Source organism: Gossypium hirsutum, chromosome A07 (assembly GCF_007990345.1).
Source record: "Gossypium hirsutum isolate 1008001.06 chromosome A07, Gossypium_hirsutum_v2.1, whole genome shotgun sequence".
Taxonomy (NCBI): Eukaryota; Viridiplantae; Streptophyta; class Magnoliopsida; order Malvales; family Malvaceae; genus Gossypium; species Gossypium hirsutum.
The window spans coordinates 38,722,938-38,733,424 of record NC_053430.1 but is presented as its reverse complement, the minus strand read 5'-3'; the positions used below and the strand labels follow the sequence as shown (position 1 = coordinate 38,733,424).

Below are 10,487 nucleotides of genomic sequence, written 5' to 3'. Positions count from 1 at the left end.
ATATCATTAACTCTTTAATTGAACTATGAATTTCACTATTTCTAGTAAATCTGTGTCATACACAAGTCATGTACCCAACATACCGGCTATGTGCTCAATCATCTTTAGAGCATAAGCCTCCACTTATATCAAAGCACATGAGTTGCATACGCATGGTTAGTGACTAACTTAGGATTTAGTTAAATCACAACGTCACAAGTGAATTAGTTCACAAATGGGTTCAAAATTAATTCATCTTGGGTCCAATCCAATGTATCATTCTACCAATGAATACATCTATGTCTCTACTCGTGGAGTCAACAGCTTCGATAGCCAAGATTAGCCATCTCCCCAATTAGAATTGTAGACGACATAATAATACTTCTTAGTATTTGAATCAAATGCTCACTTTGATTCTTTTACGGGATTATAGACTCATTTAGATTATATACTGAAGTAAGTTGTCTTACTCACAATGTAAACATTCTTTACAATGTTACTTATCTTTAGTTTAAACTTTAGACAATCAATGAGCTAATATTTGATTGTCAAAATTTCGTTATGCATGCAAAATATAAAAACAGAAAGTACAAAAGATATAATAATGGAATGTGAAATTAACTTTATTTATTTATTAATCATTTAAATAAATAAAAAAAATTACATGTTTACTACAATATAGGCACATTTCTCAACATCTAATACAAAGCTGTAGAGTTTTATTTGGTTTTATGGTGATTAGGAAGAACAACGTCGATACAATTCATGGAACCTCTTACAACATTTGAACCACAACCTCGATATTCCTTGGCTTGTGGCTAGCGACTTTAATGAAATTCTTTACGCCAATGATAATTGGATATGAAAATTCTGTAATGATTGTTTTTTGCATGAGAAATATTCTGCAAATGGATAATTTTTTACCGATCCTCAATAATTGTTTTTTTGCATGATTTGGGCTATGAATGGGGCGTTTGGAAGAAACAAATATTAGAGAAATATTGGATAAAAGGTTTCCAATGATAACTGGATACGAAAATTCCCTAATGTCAGTGATGAATCGTTTACATTCTATTTTTTATCATTACCCAGTCCTTGTTAACACAGAGAATTTTCACGCGGAGTATCACCCTTAGAAATGAAAATTCGAGGCCCATTGGATTATAGAGGATTCATGTGAACAAGAAGTGGAAAGATTATGAAGTCATCCAGTATGGTCAGTACTTGAGAAACTTGTAGCTATTGTTGATGGATTATGGTCTTAGGCAACATAATTGAAACATGCAAATAAAACAAATGAAGCTAGCCTAAAAAGGAGACTCAAGGAACTTAATGAGTTGCAGTCCAATGATCATGTTTAATGGAAATTGTTGTCATTAATCTTAAGATTAACTGAAAGGCTGATAAGGCGAAGCGATACTGGGAACAGAAAGCCAGAGTCAACTTGTTGATTGAAGGGGATCGCAATACGTCTTTTTTCCAAAATTTCGCATCCAAGAGGCGTCGTGTTAATAGAATTAAATCTTTAAAGGATCCGGATGGTAGGAATTTATATGATGAAGAGGATTTAGAAAGTGTGGCTACGAGGTATTTTGCTGAATTGTTCTCTTCGCAAGGTGTCGGCAGCTGTGATAGTTTGCTTAAAAGTGTGTCCTGTTGTATTACTAAGGAGATGAATGCCTGGCTACGATCACCTTCTACTGATGAAGAGATCTATATGGCTTCGAAATGAATGCATCCAACCAAAGCTTCAAGAAAGGATGGTATGCCAACTCTTTTTTTCCAAAAGTTTTGGCATATTATTGGGTCTGAAATAATAGACTATTGTCACACTTTGCTCAAAAATGAAATTCCCATGAATGTTATTAATTTTAAAAATATTGTATTGATTCCAAAGTGTAATGCTCCCAACTCTATGGCTCATTTCCTTCCTATTAGTTTGTGTAATGTAATCTATAAAATCGTTTCTAAGACAATTGCAAACCATTTCCAAAATGTTCTACATTTATGTGTCGACGAAGCTCAAAGTGCTTTTTTCCTTTTTTCCTGGGGCGATTAATTTCTAATAATATTATTATTGCTTATGAGATGTTCCATAGTTTGAAAAATAATAGGACCAAGAAAGTAGGCCCTTTTGCTCTGAAGCTTAATATGAGCAAACCCTATTATAGGGTGGTGTGGGGTTTTTTGGGAAAATGTTCAAGAAGATGGGTTTTTAAGATGATTGGGTGTCCCGAGTTATGAATTGCATTACAAGTGTTAGCTACTCTACTGTCATTAACGGTAAACAAGGTGATTGTTTTAGGCCATCTAGAAGCCTTCGCCAAGAGGATCCTTCTAACCCCCATGTTTTTTTTATATGTAGTGAGGGTTTTTCCTCCCTATTTGAAAAGGGCCTATAATGAAGGGACTTTGAGAGGAATCAAGGCGTGTAGAGGCGGTCCACCATTGACTCACCTATTCTTTACGGATGATAGTTTGATTTTTGGACAAACTATGGTTGAACCGGTGCGCACTATCAGAAGAATAATTAATGAGTTTGCTAGTTGTTCGGGTCAAGGCATCAATTATGAGAAATTGGTCATATTTTTCAGCAGTAATACTTTCGAAAATGCTAAGGAAATGGTCGCGAGGGAATTGTATCTTCAAAGTATCTTTTGTCCTGAAAATATTTGGGGTTTCCTCCTTTTGTTGGTAGAAATAAAAGATTGATCCTTTAGGATATTAAGGATAAAATTCAAAAGCGTGTTGTGAGTTAGGATTCGAAACTATTATCATAAGGAGGTAAAGAGGCTTTTATTATATCTATTTTACAGGCTATTCCTATTTATGCCATGTCTTGTTTTTTACTGCCCAAATCTTCATGTCATAATATGGAATCAATTATTAGTAAGTTTTGGTGGCAAAAGGATAAGGATCGAAGAGGGATGCACTGGTGCTCATGGAGGGACCTTTGCATTTTGAAGAACAATGGAGGTACGGGGTTTAAAGACCTTGCAAAGTTTAATATTGCTATGTTGGTTAAGCATGGATGGCGCATTTTGATGAACCCTAACTCTCTTATGGCGAGAGTGTTGTGTGCTAAATATTTTTGCAATTCTGATTTTTTAAAAGCAAGGTTAGGAAATCAACCTTCCTTAGTCTGGTGTAGCATATGGAGTGCTCAGGGTCTTTTGGAAAAAGGTTTTAAATGGTAAATTGATTCTGGGAATAATGTGAGTATTGGGGAGGATTACTGGATATCAAGGGCAGAACCTCGCAAAATCCAAGCACCTCCAGTTAGTGGTTTACAAATGGTTGTTGATCTTATTTTACCAAATCAAAGACAATGGGATGATAATTTGATTAGTACCTACTTTGATGACAGACTACTGAGGATATTCTCTGTATTCCTTTTGCAGGTGAGCTGAGTCATGATGGGCTGGTTTGGAGCTGGGATAATACGGGTTTTTATACTGTCAAGTCTGGGTATATGCTTTTTCAGAGTAATAATTGTAAAGAAATACAGCCTACTGATAAAACCCTTTACAATAATATTTGGCAATTACAGGTGCCTTCAAAGATTAAAATTGCTAATTGGATATTTCTCAAAAGTCACATTCCCTCTACGCATAATCTTTGTATTAAAAGGGTCGCTTCTAATCTAGTTTGTTCTCGTTGTGGTGTGGGGGTGGAGGATGTCATCCACGCTATCTGTGCCTGTCCATTTGTGTATAACGTTTTTGGGAAGTTGGATTTCGCCTAGGATGCAACTCAGGTCTCTGATGTAAATAGTCTTTTTGGCAGTATCTTCCAGACTTATACGGAAGGCAAAAGAACATAAATTTGTAATTACAACATTAGCATTATGGTTCTCTCGAAATAAACTCTTACATGAAGGAAAAAGACAGATTGTGGATGAATTGGTTACTTTTCTCAAGGGGTACTAATTGGAACTCTCGATGCATCAGAGCAGGATGGATCCTCCTATGGAAAAACATTGAATTGATGGAAACCCCCTAAAGGTCCTATCCTGAAGGTCAATTTTGATGCAAGTTTTTGTAAAAAATACCAACAGATCCAATACTGGGTCTGTAATAAGAAATGGGAAAGGACCTGTTTTTGGTACATGTGTCGTCCTTAATGTTAATGTCTCACTCCATTTGCTGAAGAGGCGTTGGCCTGTCTTCAATCCATGGCTTTTGCTCGACATTTGAGACTTGATAAGATGGTTGTGGAAGGGGATTCTCTTACCGTGATTAAAAAGGCCTTGTCTAACTAGTTTGATCTCTCTCCTATCAATTCCATTATTCAGAGTATTAGACACATGAGAAAATTTTTCAATATTGTGACTTTGTGTTTACTCCAAGACAATGGGATATTGTTGCTAAAATCTTGGCAAGGTCAGGTAAGGATTATGAAGAAAATACCTTTTGGGTGGAGGATGGCCCGGGGCAGATTTATCAACTTATAGAAGAAGATCGGTATTATCTCTATGCAGAGTAGTTGTTTTGTTTTCTTCTGCTTCCTTGGTCTGCTTTTGTTCTTGCATATGGGGAGTGGGAATGCTGTCGCACAACATATTGGTTGCAGGATTTGGATTTGTTCTCCCTTTTGGCTTCCCTAATCTGAGCTTTTCAGTGTTCTTCCTTTTCTTCAAGATGGGGATTTTTCTGGTCTGGCTCTTCAATATCACTAGATGCTGAGAGGGTTTTTTTTCTGATTTGTTTAAGCTGTGAGAAAAAAAAAATTATTTATTTATTTTTAGTTTTATAATTAATTTTATCAGGTGACTGCAAAACACCTGGCATTTGCTTTGAATTTTGTTTTTTACCTTCTTTTATATTAATGCCAGCTGGAAATTCTTTCAAAAAAATGTCCAATTTAGATTTGGTGTGCATCTTTATACAAATTTAGAAACTTACGGGAATATCTCCTCTTCTTTTTTTAGGGCTTTGATGTACTGCATTTGTCTTGATTCAATATTTTGATCTAATCACATTTCTAGTTAAATGTATTCATGTAACACCAAAAAAAAAATTTATGATAAAAGTCCTTAAATAAGTGATTTATAAATAAATAATAGTATAAGAAATTACGATTGTTTTTAGAGGAAACTGTCAAATATGAAAACATAAAGAACTATTAGTAGGAGTATGCAATTAGGTTAAAATTTCGATATCGAGTTCAGGGACTCAATTCAATAAGTTGGGAAAATATAAGAATTAAAGTGCAAGTATTCTATTTTTTATTTTGATGGAAAGGATTTGATGACAATTTTACCATTGCTTAAAAAAATCAATGATTTCATGATGACTTTTAAATAATATTTTTATTAAATAATAATATTTTATTATTTAATATTATTTAATATTTTACCATTTCTTTCTTTTTACAAAAACTAAGAGGGGAAGAAAAGAAATTTTCTTTCACCATTTTCCTTCAAATTCAAGCATAATATATTATTTTTCTTCAATTTTTTCATAGATTTTGAATCTTTGAAGCTTGTTTTACATATATGTACCAATATTTTTTATTTTATCAAGTATATTGAAAGTTGTCATTAAAGGAGATTGATGGAAGTTGTAACACCCCTCACCTGTCTTCGTCACCAGATTAGAGCTACGGGAAGTTACAACAATTAACAGAATAAACATAGCTTATTTCAATTCAAAATTTTATTTTTAAATCAATAATCAATAATTTCATTCAATAAACATATTATTCAAACCAAAACGGAACTTAAATCAAGCCTGTAGAGCATTAAAAGTGATTGAGAAACAATCAAGGATTAAATTGAATCAAAATATGAAAATACGGTAAAAACTAGAAATAGGTGTTACACGGCCGTGTGACAGGACTCAGCCCATGTAGAGTAAAGACATGGTTGTGTGGTCAAACCATGTAACAACTTGTGCTCATGTAACTTAGGGTCACACGACCATGTAATTCTCTGAGACCATGTGGACCTAAAATCACCAAAATTAAACAGAGCACATGGTTGTATCATACAATCATGTGAGGCATACGGTCGTGTGGTAAACCGTGTCATAGGTCGTGTGTGCAAAAATACCTTCAAACACAAGCCATTTCACACACCATTTCTTAGGTTCCAAGCCATGCATTAACCAACATTCAAACATATTCAAAATGTGTCGAAACATGTCAAAAATATACCAATTCAAAATCAACCTAAGTGTCTAACTAATATACTCTCATTGGCACCTCAATTCAAACATTAACAACAAATATTCAACCCAAAACATAATCAACATGTTAACCTCATTCAATCATCAACTAAGTCCCAAATAATATATGCTAAAATCATTCATTTATACCAACTTCTAAAGCAACTGAAATCATGTTCAACCTAAACCATAATGACCTTCTATCATTGCACTAATTATACAACATTTCCAAACATTTGCACATATATAATCCATAGTACAACCATTCATCAAAACTTAACTAAGCATATAACCAAACATTATATCTCAATGCCAACCATTTCACAAAACAAAATTAATGCGACATTTCCAAATAACTTCACCACATCCATAATATAAACCTACCATGAAAACATGAAACTTCACACTATATAACAACTTTAAACGCATTACAATTCCAACAAGAGTTTAAAACTCATCGACTTCAAATATCCTATATACATGCCACAAAACCAAAGTAACGAATCAACAAACTACCAAAATAGAAGTTTATTTTCTCTCTCCTCCAGCTTCTATTTCTTGAATCTAACTTGATATTCTAGCTTCTCATAGTCTCCTTATTATTTTCTCTCTTGGTAACCATGAAAATTATTTTGATTTCTTGGTGAAAATGGTGAATTTTTAGTGTAATGACTAAATTGTAAAGAATGAAAAGTTTCTTTCTTCTCTTCTCTTCTTCTTAACTTGGGATGCATGGACAATGATGGAGTGTGTGTGAGTTTTTTTTTTCCACACACACACACATATATAGACTAAATAAAATAATAAAATAATAAAATATCATATTAAAATATTAAATAAATAATAATTATCTAATTAAATAATTATAAAATATCACCAACATCATCATTACTTTCTAGATTTCTCTCTCTTCCAATTGAACATTTTGCCCTTTGTGATCTTTTAAAATTTCATTCTTGAGTCATCACTTAATTTGGTAAAATTATAATTTAGTCCCTCATAATTCTTCACCTATTCAATTTGGTCCTAATTCATCAATTTTCCTTGGTTTCTAGATCATTCCTCCCTTAAAATGTTTGCACTATTAGTCCTTCAACTTTTTCATATTTACACTTTAATCCCTTAAATTTTGAGTATTTACTCTTAGGCCACAAAACTTTTCTCACTTTTACAATTTAGTCCTTTCTTGAATCAGTATGTCATAATATACTTTCCAATGACATAACTCAATTTTCCTCTTCTTGTCACTTTATTTCCTTATTTTACTAAATTAAGGATAATATCTTATTGTAGAAATTTTCAGGGTGTTACATTTCTCTCCCCCTTAAAAAAAAATTCGTCCTCGAAATTTTCTTATTTTCTTTTGATCATGAACTTCATTATTTCCATAATTCTATAGCTCCTTTGTGCACATATTTATCTAGTTTATCCTTTATATCCATTCCCTATCCTTTCATTTCACAATTTATTTTTAATTCAATATTGCGAACATACCTTATAAGGAAAATTGCTTACCTTTTTATAAGAGGCCCAATAGACTAAACAAAACACTTAGGATATACGGAACAGATATAGAAGTGTATTATTGTGCACTGTTAATCAGAGAGCACTTGGTGAGTACCAACGTGCTATTATCGGATAATGCGCTAGAGTCTCTTAATGGTATACCACTAATATCTTAGTAGATCTAATCTCATCTACTTGGGCAAATTATATTATGCACACATATCACTTTTACACTTTTAGCATAATGCTTTTACATACTTTACAATTTAATCATTGTGCTAATAACCTATATGTTTATATCTTACCTGTATGTTTATATCTTTTCTTTCTTTAATACATGTAATATGTTTCAAATTTCACTAATAATCTTTATCATGTACTTCATATATTACTTTCTAATTCCAATTTCACTTTCAATTCATTCACAACTCAATTTAATTTCCATTCAATTCAACAATAACACTACCTCATACTTCTCTTACCTATATACATAATTTAAATTTAACATTTAATAATAATAAATAATTTGAATCATATTAATACAACCATATGCTGAGTATGTCTATACTCAGTGGTATTACCATAATTCAAATTATAAAAACTATAATAAATAATAGACATCAAACATGTAACAACATAAGTCATATGTGTTAATTTATGCTTTAATTTCATATCTCAACACTAGTCTTTCATCAAATGGCATCATATATCATCTATGCTATCTTTAATCAATTCATGAACCTTTGGTTCAAGCTTTCAATCTCATATCCCAATTTCAATTCACATTTCAATTCTTAATTCCACTTTTTTTTCATACTTTCAATAGTTCAATCGATCAAATTCATTCGATTTTCTCATTTCATTTATTCAACTGATTTCAATATCAATAATTCGATATTTTAGCAAATTCATGAACCTTAAGTTCAAGCTTCAAATCTCACATTTCAATTCAATTGAGAATTCAACTCATAATTTCTTTCTCATATTTTTTTTAATAGTACGATCAATCAAATTTATTTAATTTTTTCATTTCAATTATTCACCCTATTAACAATCCGGACTTTGACGGATACACAGATTCCAACCCAAACACACCAGTACAACACATTGTGCCTAAAACAGTACATAGTACCAGAACAGTAATCAGTAACAGTAGCAGTAACAGTAATACTAACAGTAACAATATTCAACACACAAAGTGCTGAATCAGTAACGGTAATAGTAACAATATTCGACACACAAAGTGTCGAATCGGTGACGGTAACAATAACAATATTCGACACACAAAGTGCCGAATCGGTAACGGTAACAATAACAATATTCGACACACAAAGTGTCGAATCGGTAACGATAACAGTAACAATATTCGACACACAAAGTGCCGAATCGGTAACAGTAGCAGTAGCGGTAACAATAACTAGCACATAAGTGCCTAAAATACGGCACATAAAGTACCTGATCGGTAAAGCCGATAAATCTCGTACTCTTCCAATCCTATGGCATGACAATTATATCCGACTAGCCAGACAAGTTAATAGGGAATTTAATTCTTATTTCAATTTTACTTAATATTCATGTTTACCCCTATTAACAAGACTCGGACTTTGGCGGATATACGATTCCAACCAAACACACCAGTATGGTACTCAGTGCCTGAACACTTCCAAATCCTATGGCATGCCAATTATATCCGACTTAGTCCGACTAGTTAATGGGGTATTCAAATCATTTTTCTATTTCAAATTCGCTTTCAATTTAATCACAATTTCTCATATTTCAATATTTCAATATCCAACCAATACACATTTCAATTAATCATAATTCCATTCAATTCAATTCAATTCAATTCAAATTCACTTTTCCACTTTCTAATCAGTATACAATTCAATGCCGATACATATTTTAGATATTCACATATAATCATACTTCGATTCAATTCCAACCACTTTTCTATCAATACACAATTCACATATTTACACATATTCATAATTTAATTTATTTTTATTCAATCCATATTTTTTATTTATTGTCCAATCAAATTTAAAATCACTAATTACTTTTCAATCAATATACATTTCAAATATTCACATAATTCATAATTCAATTACGTAATTTAAATAACTTTTAATTTTCAATTTGTTCCATTCAATTTCAATAGGTATAAACATTTTTGAATCAATTTCATTCAAATCAATATCATCATTTCAATTGCTTACCTAATTTTACTTACCATGCATTTTAATTAAAATATAACAATTAATAATAAATAAAATTGAATTATAGTAATACAAATATCATCAGAGTCGGAAGATATCACACTACCACAGGTTATGTAATGTATTTCTAGACTTCACATGTGTTATATTCGGTCCAAAAACCGACTAAACCTTAGCTCTGATACCATTAAATGTAACACCCCTAACCCGAATCCATCATCGGAATAGAGTTACGGAACATTACCGGAGTTACTGATTTATTTATCAGATATTTTATTTCATCTAACGTTCATATTTGGAACCAATTAAAATCAAACATATTGTCCCCTAAATGTACTTATTTTTCTCGACATGCTTTACTTGAATTTATTACTCGTCTCAATATACTTAATTTCTTTGTATCAACGTATCAAAGATAATCACATATTTACATGTCTGATAAATATCATTCTCTTGTCATTTCTTCATAAACATAAATCAAGTAGTACATTATATCGATATTTCATACATTTAAAAATACAATTCAAGTTACACTAACTTACCTCGTTGCTTGTTCATGTTTATAATTTCATTAATCCGATATCTTTTCTTTTCCACATTCAAGTCTCGTATTCGAGTC

General features: G+C 32.0%; 1 long non-coding RNA gene across 1 annotated transcript; it reads right to left on the bottom strand.

Moving 5' to 3' along the window:
- Window positions 1-3,412: 3,412 nt before the first annotated feature.
- On the bottom strand, window positions 3,413-4,902 carry LOC107952868 (uncharacterized). The gene is made up of 2 exons (XR_001698958.2): window positions 4,389-4,902; window positions 3,413-4,253 (listed from the first exon to the last, which is right to left on the bottom strand). It is a non-coding gene; the product is annotated as an uncharacterized lncRNA (long non-coding RNA).
- Between the last annotated feature and the right edge of the window lie 5,585 nt (window positions 4,903-10,487).